General features: G+C 36.2%; 1 pseudogene; it reads right to left on the bottom strand.

Moving 5' to 3' along the window:
* Positions 1–25,066, bottom strand: part of LOC134478034 (ubiquitin carboxyl-terminal hydrolase 26-like) — a 41,148-nt pseudogene that overhangs the window by 10,306 nt on the left and 5,776 nt on the right.

Genomic DNA, 25,066 nt, shown 5'->3' on the forward strand with positions numbered 1-25,066 from the left:
GTACTCACCTCTTGTAGGGGCCAACAGGCCCTGCGAGAATAATTCAGGTGACTGGCACTCCCCTCATTTTGGGACCCAGCATTTGGACGGACACCAACCCCACAGTGGGACCTTAATCCATATACTATGGACAGTTCAGACTAATAGGATTGAAAGACCAAACATCAGCACAAAGGTGAAAATGACAAAATAAAAAAGCAAAATGCAATCTCAAATGCCTAGTACATCAGGAACAAGTACAGGAGACATTGAAATAGAAGACTTTAAAAGCCATGCACCTGAAATTTCTGAAAAGGTGGAAAGTGAAATAAAGAAACAAATCCATGAGGCTATAGAGGAAATCAGATTATAAATAATGTCTCACATAAAGACAGTAATGACAACCTTAATAAAGAAGTTGCTCAGCACAGCTAGAGAAGACACAGATTAAAAAAAAAGTACAGGAGCATGGGAAAATTATGAAAACTTTGGATGAAAAACATAGAAAAGAAGTAGTATGCATGAAATAAATTCAAAGATATATCTAAGAAATAAAAATTCTATTGAAAGCTGGTGAAACTGTCTGAATGAAGCTGAGGATAGAATTTTGGACCTTGAGGACAAGATTGTAGCTAGTGATCATGAAAGGAAAGAACTTTTAAAACTAACAAGGCAGCATGAAATGACAATTCAACAGGTTCAAGATGATGCCAAGAGAAACAATATAAGACTCGTAGGCAACAATGAAGATGCAGGAGTCAATGCAAATGATATAGGAAAACTATTCCCAGAAGAAATAGTAGAAACTTTCCCAAACTGGGGAAAGAATCTGTTTTCCTTTTTAAAAATAAAAAAATAATTGAAAGATGAATGAGTTGGATAGAATGTAGAATGATAAGAATGTTGTAAAATGCAAGGCCTTCTGAGAAAAGAAAAATTTTCTCAATTTTCTTGGAGATGTGTGAGAAGTATTTTTGACAATACTGAAAAATAGTGCCAACATTATATAACAGCAATCTAGAAATTCCAGCTTTGTTAATGAAATATAGGTATAATAGGAAAACATTTTATGTCTTTTAGCTTTTTGGGTGCAATGTGTGGAAATATAGAGCTTGAATGGGAGCTGGTATGAATTAGAGTGTGGGTGTCTGATTACCTGGTCAAATAGTGCCAGGGTTGCTATAGCTCCAGACCTTTCTTGTGTTTTGGAGGTACTTTCTTCTCAGGGCATTTTCTTCTTTCCTTGGTATCTTCCATTCTAACACCTCTTCTCACAGATACATACACATTAGCAGTGGGGAGGAGATAGTGTTATTCTGAGTGTTTTCAGGCCTCATTTTGCTTCATTTGACTGGGTTGTCATGGTCTGGGCTCTAACAACAGAGATCCACTATTTTCTTACATGTGCATCACTCTATTCCAGTCAATAACAGCAACGAGTGATCTGTGTCATGAATTTAGATTTTTAACTACATTCTTTTGAGGAAGAGTGGTGGTTACAATCCAGGAAATAATGTCTCCACATGGCCCTTTCTCAGAAATATAGACCACTGGTAGCTCATTTTGTAAAATTGTTTTTTTTTTTTTGTCCTAAATGATCTTGCCATGCTGGGAGCCATATTCAAGCCCCCCAACCTAGGGCCACTTACATAGTGATCCTTTTACAACTTTGTCTCTAGATTATGCTCTCTTACCTGATGGGCTCCAATTCTATGCATACAACTTTCCCTGCTTCTGTTAGCAGTTACTCACCAGACATTTTCATGTGACTAGGCCATACTCATCTTATGTTCAACATATTCAAACTGGAGCTTATCATCTTCCTTCTCAAATCTGCTCTTCTTTCTTTATTTCATGACACATGGTACAATCATTTATGAAATTATTTATGACCAGATATCTGGCCAAATATTTGATTTATTCCTTTTCCTCACTCTTACACTTAGTCAACTGCTACATGTTATTTTTGCCACCTACTTAAGAACTTCCACAGTTACGTATTTCCTCTTCCATGACAGCTCCACTGTACTTTGGATTCCCACTCACCATCTTCTGGATTTCCTACCTGCTATCGGTACTTAGATTCTTATTCTTCTCTCATCTTCTTCATAGCAACCAGCCAGAGTGATCTTCCTTAGGTATCAATAGGATCATGTCACTCTTCTGCCCAAAACCTGTTAATGGTTTCCTTTTGTGTTTATTGATTCCCAATGCAATTTTAGCTTTTCCCATTTTCCAGTCATACTTTATGCTTTGGTATCACCAAATTTATTTCATGTACCTTGTTTGGTGTGAAGGCCAGATACCCACTGTCTGAACCTTTGTATACTTTTTTGTATGTGAATCACTTCTCCTTCTAGCACAGACCCACAGACACACAGATACACAGACACGGACACACAACCCAACATTTGGCTGACTCCTTCATCATAGATATCATTCCCTCTGGGAAACAGAAGCATTTTTTGTCCTGAGATATATGGGATAAACATATTTTTAGTGTGTATAAGTGGTCTACATCCTTTTCACACTATTGTTTTATTATCCTATAATTTCCATGTTTGTTCCTCATCTACTCCACTCTAAATTCTGTAAAGGCAGGGGTGTTATTTATCCTATCCATTTTTCTTGTATCCTAAGTGCTTTTGTAGATAGGTAGCCCATACCTAGTGTTCAGGGAATAGTTTTTGGAATGACTGTACAAAAGTCAACATTATATAAGTTGAACTGAAAAAGGTAACACTCATGTAGTGAATTTGGAACATGTATGGGCGTTCTGAAGCTGGTTGTCATAGATAGAGTAGCTGGAAATAATGAAATCATCGAGGGGACGATGTGATCCTATGGCTTCCAGTGCTGCAGCTCAGCCTATACAATGGCAGGTTGGGGTCCAGTTCGTGGTGAGACCTCTCCTCTCTCTTAAAGTTACATTTGACCTCAGAATGACTCCTTGGACATTGGAATATTTCCTTGTGCTTCCTTACACTTCATCTATCCTTACACTTTACCTCCAAGATATGACATCAGTAAAGGTTACTATTTTGACCTCAAAAGTCTAAATAAAGCATTTAAAACTATACTCATTTTCTTTTACCTTCATTTAAACCATATTCATTTTTGTATAGCTAGTACCTTAAGTGATATTAACCAAAACCTCAGTGCTTACATATCTTTGTCTGCAGGTGTCTGCCATCAGTATTTAAAACATTATCCCTCACTTTCTGTTTTTAAAAGATGCAGTGCTGGGGATGTAGCCCAGCAGCTCAAGCACTTGCCTGGTAAGTGTGAGGTTATGAGTTTGATCTCTGATACCAAAAGAAAAAAAAAGTGATGCGGTATTCCAGGATAGCCTTGTATTTTTGTTGGCTAAGTGCTTTGACTAGTACTTATTGTTTGCTCAGCTCTGATTTGTCTTCAACTGGTCCTTGGCTTCTCATCATCAGCTTTACATGCTTCAGACAAAGTCCTTTTCTCCCTTGGTGATTGGTGCTCTTAACTCAACAAGTATTCTTCCTAAACCTCTCCCCTCCCCAAACACACATACTATTTTTGAATCAGAAAGGTTCTTAAGAGCTATGTATATGTCCATTCATGATGGTGCTGTGACCAGTAGAAAAGTCAACATAATATTTATAACCGTAACATTCCTTTATTGTAAAATATTTTAAAACTCATCTGCTTTGTGGTTATACAAACAAGCCAAAAAAAAGATAGTCTGACTCATTGCTTTCCTATCTTGCATACTTTCCTACTGCAGATGTCCCAAAATACACAAAGGAAGGAATCTGCCATCTACAAGAAGGTAACCTGTCACTGTGCAGGAATTTTTATATTTTGGGGGTTTCTCTTGGGTGTTCTAGAAACATAAGCTATGGGCCTGCCTAACCAGTCAAAGCATCCTCAGACTACTCCCGTAGTTGCTGTTAACTGTAAATCCTCTCGGTTACCTGTTCTGTAGCAGGGCTCAGGCCTCAGGTCCACCTGTGATTTATTGCTGCAAGATGTTTTTTTCTCTTTTACATTATATCTACAAAGATAATAAAAAGTGAAATATTTGAACCTAGAAGCTAGAGGAAATATTTCAGGCTGGCAGGAGTTAACCCTTGAGAAAGCTCAAGGCAATCTTTTCCAGAGTTTTTATTCTCTGGAGGTCCTCTATGTGGAATAGATTTTCATCTATTTTAAATTTTTATTAGTGCTTTTTCCAGTACTTAGTGGTTACATTTATCATGGGGAGTTGGAACATGTATATAATATATCAATTATTTTTACTTTCCCTTTTCTTGTACTTCCCTTTCTCCTTCTCTTGGTCCTCTTCCAGTTTTCAAAAGATTTATCTTCCTGATTTCTATCATGTAGTTTTATTTTGCTCTTTATTTATATGTTGCAGTTCTCATAAAAGAGAAGCCTTTAGATATTTGAGTTTGTGTATGTGATTTATTTTACACAGCATTTTTTTGAACCAAAGATCAAACTCAAGACCTTGTGTTTGCCAGCCAGGTTCTTACACCACTGATCTAAATCCCCAGCCCTTACTCAGCAGTATTGTTTCAAGGTGCATCTATTTCCCTGCAAATGACTCAATTTTTCCTTCTTTTGTCAGAGTAGTACTTCATTGTGTATAAATACGGTGTTTTCTTTATCCCTTCATCTGTTGGTGCTCAAATAGATGGCTTCCAAGATTTAGATGTTATGAATTGTGCTGTTAAAAACATGGATATTCAACTATCACTGCAATATGATGGCTTTAACTGTTTTTTTTTTTTTTTTTTTTTTTTTGTCTTTTTCCTTTTTATCGGTACCGGGGATTGAACTCACCACTGCTTGAAGGCAGGCGCTTATGCCTCTGAGCTAAATCCCCAGCCCTTTTAAAATTTTATTTATTTATTTATTTTTGTTAACTCTTGAGAAGATATCTAGAAGGGAGATAAACTATTTAAATGGAATTTCTAGTTTCCATTTTTTGAGGACTTTACTGATTTCCAGAGTGGTGGTACTAGTTTATATTACTAAAAACAGTGTGGAAAGATTATTTTTTTTTCCCACAGCCTCACCAGCATTTGTAATTATTTGATGTTGATAATGGCTATTCTTTCTTGGGAATGGTGAAATCTCAGTGTTGTTTTAATTTGCCATTTTCTAATGGTCAGCAGTATCAAGCATTTCTTCATGTATTTATTTGGGCATTTGTTCTTTTGTGAAGTGTCTATGCATTTCAGTTGTCCATTTTTGGTCAAGTCTTTTGTTTTGGGGAGGTGATAGTGAAGATCCTTGTCTTATTCCTGATTTTATTTATTTATATTTTGGATGTTTTGAAATAGGGTCTCGCCATGCAGTTCAGGCTGGCCTTCAACTCACAGCAATCCTTCTACCTTAGCCTTCTGAGTTCTGGGATTACAGGAGTGTGTCATCTTGTACTTGCTTTTTTTTTTTTAACATGATATAGTACATTTATTGATTTGTATATGTTGATCATCCTTGCGTCTCTGAGATGAGACCTACTTGGTCACGATGCATGCTCTTTTAGATAATTCATTGCATTCTATTTGTCAGTATTTTGTTGAGAAATTCTGCATTTATGTTCATTAAAGAAGTTGATCTATAGTTTTCTTTTTTAGTGGCATCCTTGTCCAGTCTTAGAATAAAGGTAATGCCAGTTTTCAAGAATGACTTGGGTAGTAATCTTTGTATTTCAGTTTCTTTAAAGGGTTTGAGGAGTATTCACATTTTCCCTAATGTTCTTGTAAAATTCAGTGGTGAATATAGCATGTCCTGGTCTTTTCTTGGGTGGCAGTTAGTTTTTTTTCTGCTTCAATTTCATTGCCTGTAAATAGATTTTTCAAGGATTTTTATCTTATGTTTTCAGTTTTAATAATTTATGTATTTCTAGGAGCCTTTCCATTTTGTTCTGAATTTTCAAATTCATTGGAGTATACATTTTTAATGTAGTTACTAAAAATCTAGATTTTTATAATGACTGTTATGATTATTTCTAATTGTATTGCTATAGATATTTTTTAAATAAAATTGCCTGTTTGTCTAATTATTTTATTATATTTTTTTAAAAAAAAAAGAAAATAAAAATGATGATACAGAATGTCAAAACAAAATAATAGGAGATTAACAATGGTTAATATATTGTATACGCTTATCTTCAAAGCAGTTGCTCAGATTATTTTATTCTTTCAAGGAACCAGCTCTTTGACTCATTGATTCTTTGTTATTTTTTAGTCTAAATTTCATTAATATCTGTACTGATCTTTATAATTTCTTCTGTTGTACTAGCTTTGGGTTTTGATTTTTCTTGTTTTTCTAGGTGCTGGAGGTGCATTATTAGGTTGTTTATTTGGATTTGCTTTATTTTTCTGATGTGGGCAATCACCGCTATAATCTTCCTTCTTAGGACTGCCTTCATTGTGTCCCATAAGCACTGGTATGTTGTACTAGCATTATCCTTTGATTCTAGACATTAATTTTTTCCTTGATTTTTTCTATAATTCATTGAGTATCCAAGATTATACTGTTTAATATTCATGTGTTTGCATAATTTCTGTGGTTTCTTTTGCTACTGATTTTTAGTTTCTTTGCACTATGAAGTAGTATGGATGGGGGAATTTTTAGTCTTTTGTATTTATTTAAGCAAGCTTTGTAAGTTAGTGTGTGGTTTATTTTAGAGGAAGTTCTGTGTGCAAATGAAAAGAAGGTGTACTTTGCTGTGTGTGACACTATGACTATGTGCTGGTAAGAGAAGCAATCCCTAGAGGTTACCAGAGAAGAAAAATAGAAAATATTGATCAAAAACAATGATGCAACAAAAATCAAGATGGATTTTTACACCAGATTTAGGACAATTTATATATATATATATATGCCACTTCTGATGCCTGCTACACAGGAAGCCCTTGAGACACAATTTTTCATTATTGTTGTTTATTCTCTTCTCCTGATCAGAAACAGTAATAAACCACATGCAAAAGAGGCACATGATGATCATTGTTGCTGTTCCTAAAGAAACCTAGTTAACTATAGAGATTTCTATACTCATGCTGCAACTGTGGTAGGTCTGGTTAGAAAACTTTTGTCACTTTGCTAGAATACAAACCCAGTAGTGCTTGAAATGCAGCTATAATAGATCAGAAGTGCTTTTGGGGGGGGGAATGCTCAAGTTTGTTTTCTGTCGGATGAAACTGATTGTCTGTTGCTCTATGACCTGATGTGCACTGAGACTTGGAATTTTTTCTCTTTGGCTACCTAAATTCTTTTCTCCTTTCCTAAAAGTACAGTTTTATGAGAATTATCTTCTCTCCACTGGGAATAACGTAATGGGATTATAATCCTGTGTTCTGACTTTATTAGCCAAGAGGTGTAATTTGACACAAGTGAGACTCACTAGATGCTCCCTGCCTGCACTATGAATCTTAGTTAGAGGGACCAAGAGCCTGAATGTGTTTGGAGTCCATGCATTGCATTGACAGATAGGTCTTATTAAAAGATTATTTCTGACTCCTGTATACCCTCTAGAGCAATGGGTTCTGGCTGTGCATGAGTCTTCTGTTCCCATTTGTTCCATGAATTTCTGATAAACATGCTTTCATTTTATGCATGCAGTCTTTTTCTTGCCTGAAACCAAAGTAATCTACCTGTTACAAATTCCTGCCCAACAGCTACAGGCTTGAAACATAGGCTCCACACCCTACTTGGCCTGGATTTAGGAAGAAGAGAATCAAAAGACAACTATAGTGCAAAAGAATAATCTAGACCCAAATTTCTTACCTTGTTACTGAAATAAATTCAAAGTGGATTGAAGACCTAAATATAAAAACAAAATTACACACCTGGTGGAAGATAGAATAAACACTTGAAGACACAGATACAGGAAGCAGTTCCAAAGCAGAGCTCTAATAGCTCAGGAAATAATAACAAGAATCAACAAATAGGATTACATCAATTAAAAAACTTCCGCACAACAAAGGAAACAACTGACAGAGTGAACTGAAAATCTATAGAATGCGAAAAAAATTGTCAGCTATTCTTTTGATAGGGAAGTAATATCTAGAACTAAAAAATGTTAGGCTCCAAGAAACAAATAACTCAATCAAAACATAAACAACTGAAATGAGTGGACACCACTCAAAAGAAGAAATACAAATGGCCAATAAGTACATGAAAAAATGTTCAGCATCTTTGGTCATGAGGGAAATGCAGATTAAAATAACTCGGAAATTTCATCTTAATCTAGTCAGAATGGCTATCATCAAGAGCATGCACACAACAACAGCAACAAATGCTGGTGGCAGTGCGAAGAAAAAGGAACTTTTCTATGTCATTGGTTGGGATACAAGTTAGTAGCACCACTATGAAAATTCTTATGGAAATTCCTCCCAAAAAACTAAAAATAAAATTCTATTTATTCCAAGTATACCTTTCTTGAATATTTCCTGATTTAAAGAGATTGCACTATGATGCATACATACCCAGTTTACAGCAGTACAATTCACAATAGCTGCACTATGGAAACAGCCTAGTTACCCATCCACAATGAATAGATGAAGAAAAGGTGGTGTTTATACAACATGGAGTAGTAAGCCATAAAGAAGGATGAATTTGAATTATTTGTAGAAAAGTGGATGGATTTTGAGACCATAATATTAACTAAAATAAACCAGATTCAGAAAGTTAAATATCACTTGGTTTTATTATTGAGAAACCCCAAAATATATACAATTTAAGACTAAAATAAAGGAGAGATGGCAGGAAACAGGCAGGTAGAGTTTTTGTTGCCAGGCAGGAAGAGAGAAATGTGGGGAGCAGATGGATAAACATGATCAAGGTATGATATTGTTATGATTTGTGTCTAGATGTCCCTGCAAAGGCTCAGGTGGTCAATGGGTTTATTTAGAAGTGGCTGAACTACAGTGTGAGATTGATTTGTAGTGCAATACTGCTGTTAAAAGAAAGGCCAAGGACTAAGCTTGGTGACCTCTTGGATTAGTTCACTGATTGGATTGGTATTGCCCCTAATCCTGGTAGACTGCATACAATATAAGGGACAGAAAGAAGTTTGCCTTGATCTCTTTTGTTGCTTTTTTTGTCTTCTGCTGCCGTGGATTCTTGTCATGTGCCACTCTGTCTTGGAACCTGCCAATTATGGACTGAAACTTCTGCAAACTGTGAGCTAAATAAATCTTTACCTCTCTAACTTTGGGTGTCAGAGATTTTATCTCAGCAATGAGAAATGTAATTAAGACAGATATATATGTACCAATTATCCAAAACAAATGTAATTATTATGTATTGCAAATACATACTAATAATAAAAGAAAGACAAGTCTTTTTTTTAAGTGTTCAGTTTCTAGAAATGCAGTTTCTCATCTTTTAACCAAGACTAATGGCACCCACTGGGCTATACACTCTTAATTATTAATTTGGATGTTCCTCAGGAGCATTTTAGATTGCACATAGCAAGAACTCATTGTTAGCTGAACTAATTGAGTTCATGAAGGGCAGAGCCCTCAGTACTAGTCCTGACTACATTACTAACACCAGGACTTTGGATTAATATTGGCTTTAATTTCTTTCTGAATACATTTAGAATTACTATATTTACTTTGTATTTTTCTTAATGTTGTTAAAAAAGCAAACTGATGTGATGTGTGGGAAAGGATTCAGTGCATGCTAAGGCACTGAGACTGTATTTGGAAATTTATTAGGATCTAACTTTGGCTTTGCCTGAGCTCTACTCACTGTGCATAAGCCTCCTGCTCCTTGGTCCTCCATTTCCTGATTTATAAAGAGGGAGTTTGGACTTAGGGTTTAGAAGTTTCTTTCTACTTGTAACTTTCTGGAATTTCATAAAGGGAAAATTATACGTATTTTGTGTGGGGTGGCTAAATCGTTCAGCAAGTGTGGCCAGCTGCTGTTGTTGAATTACTTGGTCTAAGCTCCCATCATCTGCTGTCAATACTCTCTTGTCTTATACATTACATGTTTGCTGCCCTCTGAAATGTACTGAAACCATAGTTATTTTTTAAAGAAAAATGTTTATGATCAATGCATATTTTAATCTGGTATCATCCATATATTCCTTTGGCTTACAATCCTTCTGCACTGACTTTTTGTTTCTTAGCAGTCTCATTCTTCATTTGGCCACTGAGTCTTGTGCACAATTTTCCTCTCTCTGTGTGCAAGTGATTCCTATACATCTCTTAGGGTTTACCTTGAAGTCATTTCCTTAGAGAAATCTTCCACGATTTCCCAGGTTTAGTCAGATTTCTTTTAGATATTCCTACTGTACTCTTGTTTTGCATGTGTCATGCTGGTAATCAATTAACTATATAATTAGCTGTTCAAGGAAGACTTTGTGCAATGGAATGAATATTTTTATTCCTACAAAATTCATAGGTGGAAATCCTAATCCACAAGGTGTTGTATTAGAAGATGTGGCATTTAGAAGGTGTCTCAGGTCATTAGGATGGGGTATGGATGGAATTAATGCTCTTATAAAAGGGGCCCCAGAGAGCTCTCTCATTCTCTTTTCGTATGTAGGACAATAGCAATCTGCAACCTAGAAGCAGACTGTTTTCATTTTTCTCTAGCATTTTGGATAAACATTTTCCAGTTTCCAATCATTTAGAGAAGTTTATTTTATGCTTTACAATTACTTATTGCTAATACTCATTTGTGAGATTATTCTCAAATGTGAGATTCTTCCAAGTTTTATCTATTACCAGTTTGTAAACCTGCTTGCTACTTAATGTACTACTACATGTTTGCACTGTACCAACACAGCTATATTGTAAATGCTTTGCACTATGCTTCCCAAGAAAAGAATGAAAACCAGATGTTATAATTTCATATGGCTGCGTGATAATGTATTTTTTTTTTTTTTGTTTTGGGAATCGAACTCATGACTTTGTGCTTGTCAGGCAGGCACTTAAGCCACTAAGCTAAATCTCCACCCCTTGATAATCTATATTTTTTTATTTTTGATATAAGAAAAATTTCTTCTGACAAATATCAAGAAGGGCACAGTCTTTTGCTTATACTTTTGTAGGTCTCATGATTGGGTGAATTTCCCTCTAAGTAACTTTCAGTTTTTCTATAGTTCCTTCTTCCAGCAGTGGGTGGTGTGGGATCTATTTATAATGTGATGTGTCCTCTGGTCCTGCATCTTTACACTCTGGTGCTGTAACAGCCACCTAGGAGCACTCTTCCTAGAATAGAAAATTTTCTTCCTACAGTAGGAGTATTCTTCCTAGAATGTATTCTTATATTGGACTAGCTAGCAATAACTTAACCATATGTGGAATTAGCTATGAATCACATAAGTACATTCCATTAAATTTAAACTAAATGTATTTTTAATTTAGCTTCCTCTTCTAGCTGGATCTCAAAATAACTGCAGCCACTCCAACATCACCTCCTGTAGCTGGTTGATTAAGACTGCTTTTTCTTTTCAGTTCCAACATTTGCATGAAGATGTTGTAGCAGAAAGGAACAGGAAGGGGTTTTAATTAATAAACTAGTTAAAAAATTTCACATGTGCAAATATCACAAAAAATACAAGTTTCCAATATGACATTGCTAGGCCACCTTCCACAGACTTGGAAGGGGCTAAAGCAAGGGAGTAGTCTGAAAATTCAAATTAATTAGCTTCACAGAAGATATACACTGTTTAGTATTTTCTCACTCCCCTTTAGGGACAGTACAGATCAAATTAATCCATCCAATTTTCTGGAGAGTTAACATTCATCAGAAGGTTATAGGAGCAATGACTGAAAGACACTTTCTCATTAATATCTATTACTCTAGTTGGAAAAAATAAAGTTCAGATTTTATGCTGTAACTTTCCAACTAGATTCATGCAACAGTTTTGATTGTAAGGAAGCTTGAACAGTGAATGACAAACTGGATTTAATTAAAAACTCCTCTAGTTCTTTCACTCAGATCTTTTTTTTTATTAGTACACATGTGTAGTCCTTAATGTTTAAATTCCTTGTGGGAAGTTAGTAGATGCACGTAACACATTTTAATCCCTTTTTCATCCCCCCCTCCCCTCCTTCCCCCAGTCTCCATCCCCTTCACTGGCGGATGGCAGGTTTACAGCACATGATGCTTATATTCCTTGTGTGGAGCTGGTACATGCATATAGCACATCTTTATTCTTTTTTTTCACCCCTTCCCTCCCCTCTTCCTTCATCTCTTGATTCTCTTTCCTTTTAAGAAAGATCTATCTCCTTACTTCATATTACCTTTTATTTTGATATGCTTTTTATTTTTATCTTAGGTTTATCATCTGTGACAAACCATATGATATTTAAGCTTGTATGTTTGATTTATTCCACCTAACATTATGGTCTCAAGTACAAATGATTTAAATTTATCCCTTTATGGCATAGTAGTACTTCATTGTGTATAAATACCACATTTTCTTTATTCATGCATCTGCTGATGGACATGTAGGCCACTTCTGAGTTTTAGGTGTTATGAGTTGTGCTGCTATAAACATGCATAACTTTTCTCAGCACACTTAGGTCATCGCCCTTGACCATATAGTTCTGTTTGTGTCTCAAAAACAATTTTTTAATGCATGCATTAAGTCAAATACGAGACGCCATGCTTTTCTTGTGTGTATTGATACACAGAGAAATGCATTATTAAGCTCTAATTTGGAGAATATCCACAAAGTTTGCCATTTTATCTCATCAGAAAATGATTATTCTGTTAAAGTAAGCTTTCTTGTACCATCAAGGTCCAAGATGCCATGATTTTTTGAATTATTTTTGCTATACAGTCCTCCAGTTCTAATCTTACATGTTAAGTTTTTAAGAATTATGAAAATTTCATCTGCTTTATTACTCTCCTCGCTTAGGGTTAGAACTGTACCCATGGGATGTACAAATAGAATATCTTCCCTGCTCTGTGTCTGCAGTCAAGTTGGGAGGAATAAGAAAGCTGAATAGACTTCCTGTGTGCTTCAGAAGGCAGTTGAACTCAGAATGATTAAGAAAAAACCAGTCTTAGAAGTTTCTGTGAATGAGAGTCTGTTAATCTTTGCTTAAGAGTGTGATTTCAGAGAATCACTGAACTTTCCAAGCATTAAGTTTGCTGTATGTGATAGAGGTTGTGTGAATCCAAAACCATAAAAAAGGAGATAATGGGAGGTACAGGTTCAAGCTCACATTGATTTTCTTTTAATTATTGGAATTTTTCTTCCAGTTATTGGAATGAGTAAGACAGAAAAACTGAGAGAGAGGAAAGGGCGTAATGTATATGTATCTGTGATTTTTTTCTGATACTGGGGATCGAACTAATGATTTTGTGCTTGCCAGACAGATGCTTAAAACCACTGAGCTAAATCCTCTGTGTGTACATGTGCCGGCACGTGTGTGGTTTGATTTAAAGTTACGCATAAATCTATGTCTATCTATCTATCTATCTATCTATCTATCTATCTATCTATCTATCTATCCAGTCAGTCACTAGGTCTCAAATAACCCGTCAAGAAGAAAAATTTCTGAGTACTCTAGTCTTTTCTTTATGACCTGGAGAATATATACATGTCTGACTGTGAAAGTACTTTTCTCTTCCCAGCACCACAAGGAGGCCTGGATTTTTGGGTACGTCATTTGCTTCTTCCTTCTGTACTTTGAAGGTACTCTCAGAAGATGAACCGGAGCATCAAGAGACTGCTGGTGTTTCAACCCTCAAGGGATTTTAGTCTCTTTTCCATTTCTCTAAAACAGGACTGTGGCTGATTTCTTGTTATTTCAGTTTTTTTTCTGATCTTGAAATTTTTAAACAATGATAATGAACTATCAACTATGATATATAAGCTGCCTTAAATCAGTGAAAACATTTCCTTGAGAATTTTGAGCTTTGACATTCACCACTGAGTTCAGAATTAACACACACTGCTCTTACTAAAAGAACCCTTGCCAAGTTTTGCTCTCATAAATTATTTGAATACAGCCAACTTAAGACTTTTTAGGAATGAGCTTTTTCTTTTTTTATCATTTAAAGAAAGACAAAACAAAATAGAAAATGAGCAGAAATAGTACATACTATCAAAGAAAAGAAATAAACAGTAATAAATCACTAGTTGATGTATACATATTGTCCCCCCACAAATAGTTGTTCAAGATACAAAAGTGGAACATATAAATGGGAATTCAACCAAGGAGACTACAAATAGTTCTGTTCAACTATCCAACAAAAACTAAATAATATGGCTATCAATCTTATACACTTAGACATGTACACATTTATCCATATCTTCATTTATGTTGAGACCTAACAAAACTTATTAGATTAAAACACTTCTGAACAAAGATTAATAATATTGCTGGATTTCACATTATAACACTCCAGAATCAGCACTGGGTACTGCAGTACCCCTTTCTTTCCTTCAAAGTATTTGTTCATTTCATCATGTGTCATAAGATCAGTTCTCATGAACTGTTTTTACTGGTTTTATGCAAGCATGACTCTTAACATGTATTTCTATCCTTTCTCCCTCTAATATAGAGGGAGAAAGAGAACAAAGCAGGACAGAACTATACATTTTCCTATAGACACATAAAACTAAAAAGACTTATAAAACTGCTGTATAAGGAGTTCTACCATGGTCACTGTGCTATTTCTTGTTATCATCAACAGAATTGGCTATATCATCAGATAAAATATAATTGAACATATCAGCACATAACTGTACAACTTTGTAGATAGTGTAGAGCTACAAAAACAGATAGTAATCAAATCAGAATGGATATCATGTGAATCTTTGTCATTTTCAGTATAGTTGTCTATACTCCTCAACTTGATACTAGCAACCTAAAAGTTTTAAATAAAATCTGTCAAGCAGCAATCAAACAAGTCAGATTTAACTAAGATCAGTCATGATACAACAGTATGTCATACAGGTATCTTGATTGAGTTAATAGGAAATTAAAGATGACCACTGTGCTATGTCCTGATATCTTTGGGACAGCTGTCTGTGCCCTCAGATCCAGTGCTTGTATACAAACTAGGATGGAACAAGTTCCATCCAAGCAGAGTGGTGCGAGTAATAGGGACTTTAATTCCTGAAATACTATTAGCTATATCTTGTTCTGTTTTTTTTGAAGATTATTCCTCCCCTTTACTCCCCCAGAATGAACTGTGTATTTTTGGGTCTCCCCAATACTCATGGTTTTATATTGGTGGGGAGAGCAACCTGCTATTTACCTAAGTGTTTCTGAACTTTCTCACTCCTGGGCTGGATTTCTAGTTATATTTCTTCATTTATTAAAGCCTGTCTGTTCAACCTATCCATAAGTACTGGTCTAGTTACCCCTATTACTCTCTGGTTCTCTACCACATTGAGTTCCATTTTCTCATATTTGATTTTGATCCACATAACCTTCTTCAGGCTAATTATATTTCCTATAAAGAGCCTCTCAGTAGACCCTACCTCTTGATCCACTCTGTGTGCGATTCTCTCTTTTTTTCCCCTTAAGTTAGTGTATCTAGGCCATCTATATTAGAAACTATATCCAACCTTCTTTGTCTCATTTCTGTTATGCTCTTTTTCTGTCATTATATGTCTGTTTGTCTTCTTCATTTCACTTTCTGCTCCATTCATTGTGACTCTCTGCCATTGTTTCTGGAATCCTGGTACTTTTATCTGTCTTTAGAATGTCCTGCAGTATTTTCTGTAGAGTTGGATCGGTGGTTGTGAATCCCTCCAGTTCCTCTTTATCTGGGAAGTACCTTGTTTCCCCATTAATTTCTAGGGACAGTTGTGCAGGATATATTAATCTTGGCTGGAGGTTATTGTCTTTCAAGGCTTGGATTATTTCGCCCCATGCTCTTTGAGATTTGATGGTTTGTGCTAAGTTTGTTGTAATTCTGTGGGTGTTCCCTTGTAAGTGATCTGTTTCTTGTCTCTGACAGCTTTTACTATTCTGTTCTTATATTGGATTTCTGGAATCTTGATTATTATATGCCTGGGTGTAGTTCTGTTTTGATTGTAGGTGGCTGGAGTTCTGTATGCCTCATACATCTGAGCTTCTTTTCCTTTTCCTATGTTTGGGAAGTTTTCCTTGATTATTTCTGTGACGAGCCTTTGTAGTTCCTTTTTTGTACCCCTGCTTCTTCATTCACATTCTTTATTCTTAAGTTATAGATCCTCTTGGCATCTTCTAGCCTTTGTATTGTAGTGCTTATTTCCTTGTTATTTTTAAGAAGTTTTTCCTTTCATGTTCCCACATTACAAACCTGTCCTCCAGTTCAGATAATCTATCCTTAGTTTCTTTCAAGCTGTTATGCCAGCTTTCAATAGAGTTTTTAGTTTCCTGGTAATCTCTTTGAACCTGCTTCGTGTATTCTCTGTTTTCTCTATTTTCTCCATCAAATAATTTTCCCCCTTTTTTGTTCTTCCATTCAACCATCTGTTTTCTCTTGGGAGGTGTTCAGCATTTCTTTAATTATTTTATTTATATCGTGCTTTATTTGGTTAAATACTTCACTTTTGAACTCATCTACGAGGTCCTGAAGATATTTCTTTATGTCTATTGGTGCCATGCTTGATATTGCATGTTTTCTGTCCTCATTCTCCTTTTCATTTACCTTTCCTGGATCAGTGTTCTCAGGATTAGGGACTGAGGATCCTTTCTTGTTGCCTCCTCTTGTCATATTTTTTGTTCCTTCCATATAGGCACATATAGGAGGCCCAGTTTCTTTCTTTGTCAGTTTCAGTTTGTCTGAAGTGTGCTAAGTGGTCGCACCCACTACAGTATACTAGGAGGTACAGACCCTGGCAGCCTATGCTGGGCCCGCCCCTCCAGGTCAACCTACTGAAGGTTTCACTGTGTTAGGGTGCACTGCCAGGTGCAGGGACCTGGTTTGGGCTAGTCTATTGGGCCTCAGTCCATGGCATCACCCAGGTCAAGTGCTCCCCACCAATCATGCTTGAGAGGGGAATATGTGACTGAAGTCACTGCAGCACTCTGTTCTGGCCAGTCTGCCTGGTCCCAGAATGTCATTTGTCGGAGTCTCTTTGTCTATGGAAAGGTCTTTATTCCTCTCACTCACGCCAGGTTGATGCAGGGTTCCCCACCAGCTCTGCTCTCAATTCAGTTCACCAATTCCTGCTCTCAGAGCATTCGTATCTCCAGGAGTTGAAACTAGCAGGCTATCCTGGCTGCGCCAATTCAGGTGTGGCAGCGGCAGCAAGTTCAATCCGCGAGTTCTAGTGGCGGCACCAAGACTTTAGCTGTTCCATTCGTAGCACCTAAACTACATTTCTAATTGGTTTCTCTCAGCTTAGTTTGTTCCTGGGTTGGCAGGGTATATCTCCCTGAGCTTAGGATTCCCCATGCTGCACCATTCCTGGAATCTAAGCTGGCTATTTCAGAGAGCCTCTGTAGGTGCTGTTATCTATCCACCATCTTTTCTCGATCCTCTCTTTTTTCTTTTGATACTGGGGATCAATCTCATGACCTCACGCTTGCGAGGCAGGTGCCTATGCTGCTGAACTAAATCCCTGGCCCTCTTAAGGCTTTTAAAAAATTATTCCTTTTTAAAATTTTATTTAAAGAAAGAGTAAACAAAACAGAAAAAGGGTAGAAATAATACTTAATTTCAAAGAAAAAATAAGTAAGAAATCACTATTTGATAATTACATATTGTCCTTTTACAAGTAGTTGTTCAAGTTACAATAGTGAAGCATACAAAGTGGACATTCAAACAGTGAAACTGCAAATAGTTCTGTTCAACTATCCAACAAAAATTTAGTAATATGGTTAACAATCCTATATATGCAGTAATCTATATCTTCATGTATGTTAAGATTAAGCAAACCAAAGCAGGCTAAAGTCACTCTGAACAAAGAATAATAGTATTGCTGGATTTCACATCATGGCACTATGGGATCAGCACTGGATACTTTAGTGTCTCTTTTTTCTTCAAAATAGTTGTTTATTTCATCATGCATTATAAAATCAGTTTTCATACACTGTTTATAGGTTCTACGCATGCATGAGTCTCTACATGTATTTCTATCCCTATATATTAGAGAGAGAAACAAAACAAAGCAAGACAAAACAAAACATATTCCTATAAACAAATACATGAAATGAAAAAGTCATATAAAACTAGAGTACAAGGCGTTCTACAATGGTTACTGTGTTGTCTCTTGTTATCTTCAATAGAATTGTCTATATCATCAGGCATAGTATACTTGAATATAGCAATACATAACAATATTAATAAAAACAAAACATTGTAGTGTAAAACTTCAAAAGCATGTAATAATCAAACCAGAATGGGTATTGTAGTGAATCTTGTCATCTTCAGTGTAGATGAATATACTCTCAATTGTAATAGTTTTGAATAGAATCCATTGATACCAAGCAGCAATCTAACAAACCAGATTGAACTAAGATCAGTCATGGTAAAAGTATACGTTATACAGGGCTTCAGCTTAAGTTAATAGGGAATTAAGGATGATTACCCTACTATATCCTGCTATTTTTGGGATAGCTGTCTGTGCCATCAGATCTAGTGCAAGTAGACATACTGGGACAGAATATAATCTATCTAAACAGAGCAGTGTGAGTAATGTGGGTTTTTAATCCTGATACACTATTAACAATATCCTCTGCCTTCTTTTTTTAAGATTATTCCTCCCCTTTCACTCCCACAGGGTACACTGTGCATTTTTGGGTTCCACCAACTCCCTCAGTTTTTAGATTGAGGGGGCAACCTGTTATTTACATAGGTGGTTCCAAACCTTTTCCCTCCTGGACTTGGTCTCAACCGTATTCCTTTACCTACAAAACCTATCTTTCCAACCTATCTGCAGGTGCTCATCGAGTTGCCCCTATTATTCTCTGGTTCCCTGTCATGTAGAGCATTGTTTTCTCATATTTGATTTTTGGTCTGTAAACCCTTTTTCAGGTTAATCATATTTCCTATATAGAGCATCTTAGTGGGCCCACTTCTGTTGGGCTCACTTCTGTTGTGCTATTTTTCTGCCATTAGTTGTCTGCTTTTCTCCTTCATTCTACTTTCTGCCCCATTCATTGAGACCTCTCTGCTGCTGTTCCTGAAATCCTGGTACTTTTCTCTCTCTCTTGAATGTCCTTTAGTATTCTCTATAGAGTTGGATTGGTGGTTGCGAATTCCTCCAATTCCTCTTTGTTTCGGAAGCACCTTGTTTCTCCATTAATTTCTAGAGAGTTTTTAAGGGTACATCAATCTGCATTGGAGGTTATTTTTTTTCAGGGCTTGGATTACTTCACTCCAAGCTCTTCTTGTTTTGATGGTCTGTGTCAAGAAATGTGCCATGATTTTGACGGGTTTTCCTTTATAGGTGATGTTTTTCTTTTCTTGGATGGCTTTTAATATTCTGTTCTTATGCTGAATTTCTGGGATCTTGATTATTATGTGTCTAGGGTTAGCTCAGGGCTGGAGCTGGGGTTGTAGGTGGCTGGAGTTCTGTATGCCTCATACATCTGAATATTATTTCCTTTTCCTATTCTTGGGAAGTTTTCCTTAATTATTTCTGTGAATAGCCTTTGTAATTCTTTTGTTTATTCCTGCTTGTTCATTTGCATTCTTTATTCTTAAGTTATAGATCCTCTTGTCATCGTCTAGCCTTTGCAATGTTACTGCCTGTTTCCTTGTTATTTCCTTCCAGACCAAGTAAATATAAAAGGCTGTGAAATCTGCATGTGGAAACACATGATTTTTGTTTTAAATAGTGAACGATCTCTACAAATAGAAACCTAGAACAATGAATGTAATATACATATTAAAACAAAATTGTTCAAAAAGATAAAAGAAGTCTGATATAGCAATTTTATCTCATTAATCTCAAAGAAACAATAGAACAAGCCCAAGAATATTAATATTGGCATTAGAAACAACTAAAATTTCTGAAAAACAGTTAAAAGTTTCCTGGAATAGTGGTACAATGTATAATGAACTGTTGTGCAGCCCCTTAAAGTAACTGATTGTATCTTGCGAGCTGAGGCTTCAGGGATCTCTCACATTTCTGCATGTCTTAAGAGCAGAGGCAGTGATAATCTTAGTTTCTGATTGACTTTACAAGGTTGTTTCCATAGTAAGTAGCCTTATAAAATAGGCTTTTCCTCCAGAACAAAGGACAGGTATGTTTAGTACTCAAAATAAAGGGTTCTGATTCTTTACAATTAAAATTTTTCTTCAACACAAATGAGGGTAGGTATTATCTGGCCTGTTGTTCAATGCCCTGAGATATTGGGACTGTGAGAATTGTCATAAGAAAAATGCTACCATTGGCTACTACTACTTTTGTGTTAGATATTTATCTCTGATCCAGGATTCTTGTGTATTTTATCAATGCAATGACAAAATTTTATGGCACCTAAAATTTGTAAATTGAAATTGTCACCCTAAAAGTGTTGGTAATAAGTGATGGAAATTTTGGCAGATGATTAGGTCACAAGAGTGGAGCCTTCATGACTTGGGATTAGTGTCTTAATAAGGAAGACTCTTGAGAGCTCATTTACCCCTCCTACCATCTGAAGACACAAAGAAATGTTGCTGTTGATGAACCAAAAAGTAGGCCCTCACCAAAATCTCCTTATACTTTTATCTTTGGCTTTCTAGTCTCCGAAACTGTGAGAAATACATTTCTATTATTTATAAGCCATTGACATTATGATACTTGTTATAGCAGCTTAAACAAACTAAGACTGTCAGTATCCATGAAACTGTACTTATTTTTGTCATGTCTATGATTATGAAGAAAAACTGTCTCTATAAATAAAAAATCGTGCTAATTTTAAACTGTTTCATTACTTAAGCTTGTCAAAGCTCAAACTTTAATCAGACACTGAAGAAGATATCAACATAGCTAATCTTTTTAATGGCTATTACTCTATTGGTGATGACTATTTTTATGCCAACTTTACTGGCATAAAGGGTGCTCAGATATTATAAAAAATGATAAACATTATTTTCAGATGTGTCTGTGAGGATGTTTCAGGGAGAGATTAACATTTGAATCTGTAGGCTGAATAAAGATCTATTCTCACCAGTGTGGGCAGCATCACCCAATTTGTTCAGCACCTGGAAAGATCTGAGGATGCATTACTTTTATAGTCAGAATGGTAATACAACTACAAAAAGTAAGAAGCAAGAGATAATCAAAGCAAGGGTGAAAAAGTGAGATATATACACAACAGGACATCAGAAGAAATGAATTAAAGGTGTTATTCAAAAGAAATAAAGTGATAGTTTTTGATTAAAATCATTTGATGCAGGCTTCGCATTTCTTGAGTTCTTTGGAAACAAATATTTCCCAATACAGCAGACCTGGAAATTTAGCAAAAAGTAGAGATTGAGTTATTTTTTTATTCTCCATATTTTTATCTTTCTCTCTTGTATTTATTTTTTGAATAACTACACCATTTTTTCATTACTATTGCAGATACAATTTTGAAAATGGATATTATACTTTTACAGTGGCTTTATGAGAAATTTCCCTCAGTTTGTGGTATTTTGAGGGTGTTAACTACTGGGAGTTTTTTTGTTCTATTGAACATTACATTATTCATTACTCCATTTTCTAGAAGTGTATGGACTTGAAAAAGGATCAAGATGTAAAATTAACTGTCATCAATTTAGCCACTTATTGATCAAATGAGTGTCATGTAGAGAAATTACATTGATGTTAGAGTATTCTGACACAACAGAAAAGCAAAAAGTATAAAATGAACAGGTTTATTGAGTTGAGGATGTGGAAAGGCACACACAACCCATGGCAGTTGGGCTGTATCCTTTGACCAGATACAGAAAGACAGAGGGTTATATGATCTCTGATCAGAAGTGGAAGAATATGAAAATAAGTGTGGATTTGGGAGGGGTGAAGTTATGAGAGGTAATTATTCCCCCATTGGATAGGGTAAAAGTTAAAAATGTAGGTAGGTAGGACTTGTCTTTGGTTCAGGGGTTGAGTTGGAGAGAATAGGAAGCATAAGGATTATAAGGCCTGATAGTTGAATCATGTTTGGGAAATTATAAAATAGAGTGGGAAGGGCTGCATCACTACAAGTGACATGCGATCTTAGACCTACAGGTGTCTCATGTTTAACTAAACAGCTGAGGGCAGAGAGAACTAAGTTGTTATGTAGAATGGCATGAAAAAATTTTACATGTAATGTGGGAGTCTTTAGGAAAGACTGCCCAGAATCTTATAGTGAAAAAAGTAACTACTAGAATGTGAGGGATCAGGAATCAAATAGGATAACAAAACATGACCTAGCCTGAAAATTGTGGCTGTGGGAAGAGATGAGATGACCAGAATGTTTAGAGTCAGGGGAGTTAGGGTTAGGAGGGCACCACTTAGCTTGAGTGATGTGAAATTGGATGGCAGTTCAGTGACCTTGACCACCATTGGGGTTCCAAGGTGCTACTCTAGGGTTCACTCTATTTTGATTGTAGTCCTGTTGAGAGATCTGAGAAATAAAGGCTGGACCATTATCTGACTGGATACTCTGAGGTAGACTAAACTTTGGAATGATGTGTTTGTAACCAGCAGTCTCCTGGTTGTGGGAAAGGCTTCTATCCATCCTGAAAATGTACAAACAAATGTGAGAAGATAGGGTGAATGGGTAGGTTTAAGAAAACCACTGTCTAAAAGATGCTTGATTATAGATTTAAGTTTACATAAATGTTTCAGCGCTATAGGATGTTGGAGAATGCAAGGAAAAATTGAAGGATCCCTGAGATGAATTAAAATAGGTATGGCATGGGTAGTGCATATAGGACTGGAGGTATCCCAAACTATGGGATCAACCAGAGAAGAATGGAAAGGAAGGGATGGCTTTGCAGTGCATTATGAGGGTCTTTGGAGGACTAGAGCTGTGGGGAGGGAGAAGGCAAAAAAGAAGTTAAGCTTCTAAAGAAGATCCCTACCCAAAAGGGGTTTGAGACATGTTGAAGTTACTAGAAAGCTATGAGTAAAGAAGAGAGTTTGGAACTTGAATGGAATGGGCCCTGTTTGAAGATGCTGTGTAGGTTGGCTGTCAATACCCACTAGTATAGAGACTGAGGATTTAGTACAATGGTGACCTGAAAACTTAGGAAGAACACTGTACATGGCCTCCATGTCTACAAGTACAGAGAATGTCTTACCTGAGACCTCCAGTGAGACTCGAGGCTCTGAGAAGGATACATTAATGGTGGCTGTGGGTTCCAAGCCCCATCAATCTTCAGCAGCAAGTCCAAGTAGATCAGCCAGCAGTGAATCCAGTGGTGATGAGGTCTCCTGTGAGGGCAAGGAGTTAGAGGATGGCTTACCACTCTCTGACGGTTAGCATAGTTGCTACTTCAGTAGCCCTTGAGATTGCAGAAAGGTTACTGTCTTACTCAGTGTCCTTTTTGTCTCACCTGAAGCATGGTCCTAGAGAGGTTTGGGCGGCTCCACCTTGTCTCAGTTTACCTGTCTTAGAGCTCCAAGTGTCCCTGTTAAAAGATCAGATTGTTATTTTTCTTCCTTTTGAGTTTGTTTCTGTTGTTGAAAACATGAAAAACCATAATAAGAAGGTCTCCCTGTGGGGTTTGAGGGCCAAGTTTAGTGTTTTGTCCTGGGATCTGGCTCACAGTGGGAGGTATCTGTCTCCTCCATAGTCACAAGACATCAAGTCCTCTGGGCTGGCTCCTTTGAGGCCCTCGCCCTATAATATTTTTAATTGACTTAGTTGCCTGTAGCATTTTTCTCCTGAAGACGTAATCCAAATTGCCGTGAGTGGAAATGGGTGACAACTGATCTGACTTTTTTATGCTGAAGGGGGTTGAAGTTGTTGAATGGCTGTCAGAGATACTCTGCAGAGCTACTAATCCTCAGTAGATAGCAGGCATTTTCATCTTGGGTAGGTGTACATCTTTAAGTCTAGAGGAGACAAAGGCAAAGAATCAATTAAGTTTGCAGGGGCCAAATAATAGAATCAATAGGATATTTGTGAATATAATTTTAGTAATGGCTTTGCATAAAACAGGATATTGATAAGGTCCATGAAATTTTAGAAACTGACACGTCATTTATGTCATGTCATATACACATTTAGGTTTTACAATTTTATAAGTACCTCTTATGCTGTTAGAATATATAATGCCATCTGATTTTGGAAGGTGGCTTCTTTTTATTAATTTTACCCTTTTTATTTAGGAAAGAGATCAGCTGTGATGTCATTTAAGGCCAGTTGAATATAGCTAATTATGGCTTCAATATGCATCATATAACCTTTTTTCTGGAAAAGATCTGGTGTATCTCAATAAAAGGAATCTAAAATGAATTTATAATTATCTCTTACTTTTAGTTGTTGAACATCCTGAAGCAAAGATTGATAACAGTACAGTGTAGTAGAGGCAGTAAGCTTAGCATAGACCATTAAATGGAACTGCTATTTTTTATTAACCATGGGTGTTTTAACATTAAAGCACTGAAGAAATTTGTGACATTGTTTGGACTGCTCAATATTTAAGTATCTCTAAGTATAACATACACATTACACAAATTTTTGTTTAAAAATTATTATTTGACCTGTGACCTCATGTTAGTTTGACTTGAATCTCCTGGCTGGAACACACACAAAAAGGCAGATGTCTGTGTCTGAAAGAAAATATTTGTCATCATAAACTATCCCAATTTTGTATTTGAAGGCATGAATATACCATAATATCAGCAACAAGATGAGATTGGCTAGGGGCTTATCAATTTCATTTATTCTTTCAAAGAACCAACTCTTTGATTCATTGATTCTTTGGATTGCTTTCTTAGTCTCTATTGTGTTAATTTCTACTCTGATTTTTATGATTTCCTCCCTTCTTTTTGCTTTGGGCTTGACTTGCTTCTTCTGTTTGTAGATGTCTGAGGTGTAGCATCAGGTTGTTTATTTGTTTTTATTCTGTTTTCTGATGAGGGAACTGAGCGCAATAAATTTTCCTCTGAGGACCACTTTCATTGCATCCCACAGATTCCAGTAAGTTGTATTTGTGTTTTCATTTGCTTGTAGATATTGCTTAATTTCAGGTTTAATTTTCCTGTGTGACCCACTGA

The sequence above is a fragment of the Cavia porcellus genome, unplaced genomic scaffold, assembly GCF_034190915.1.
Source record: "Cavia porcellus strain 051 isolate PalLab524CR breed Dunkin Hartley unplaced genomic scaffold, mCavPor4.1 scaffold_11, whole genome shotgun sequence".
Lineage (NCBI taxonomy): Eukaryota > Metazoa > Chordata > Mammalia > Rodentia > Caviidae > Cavia > Cavia porcellus.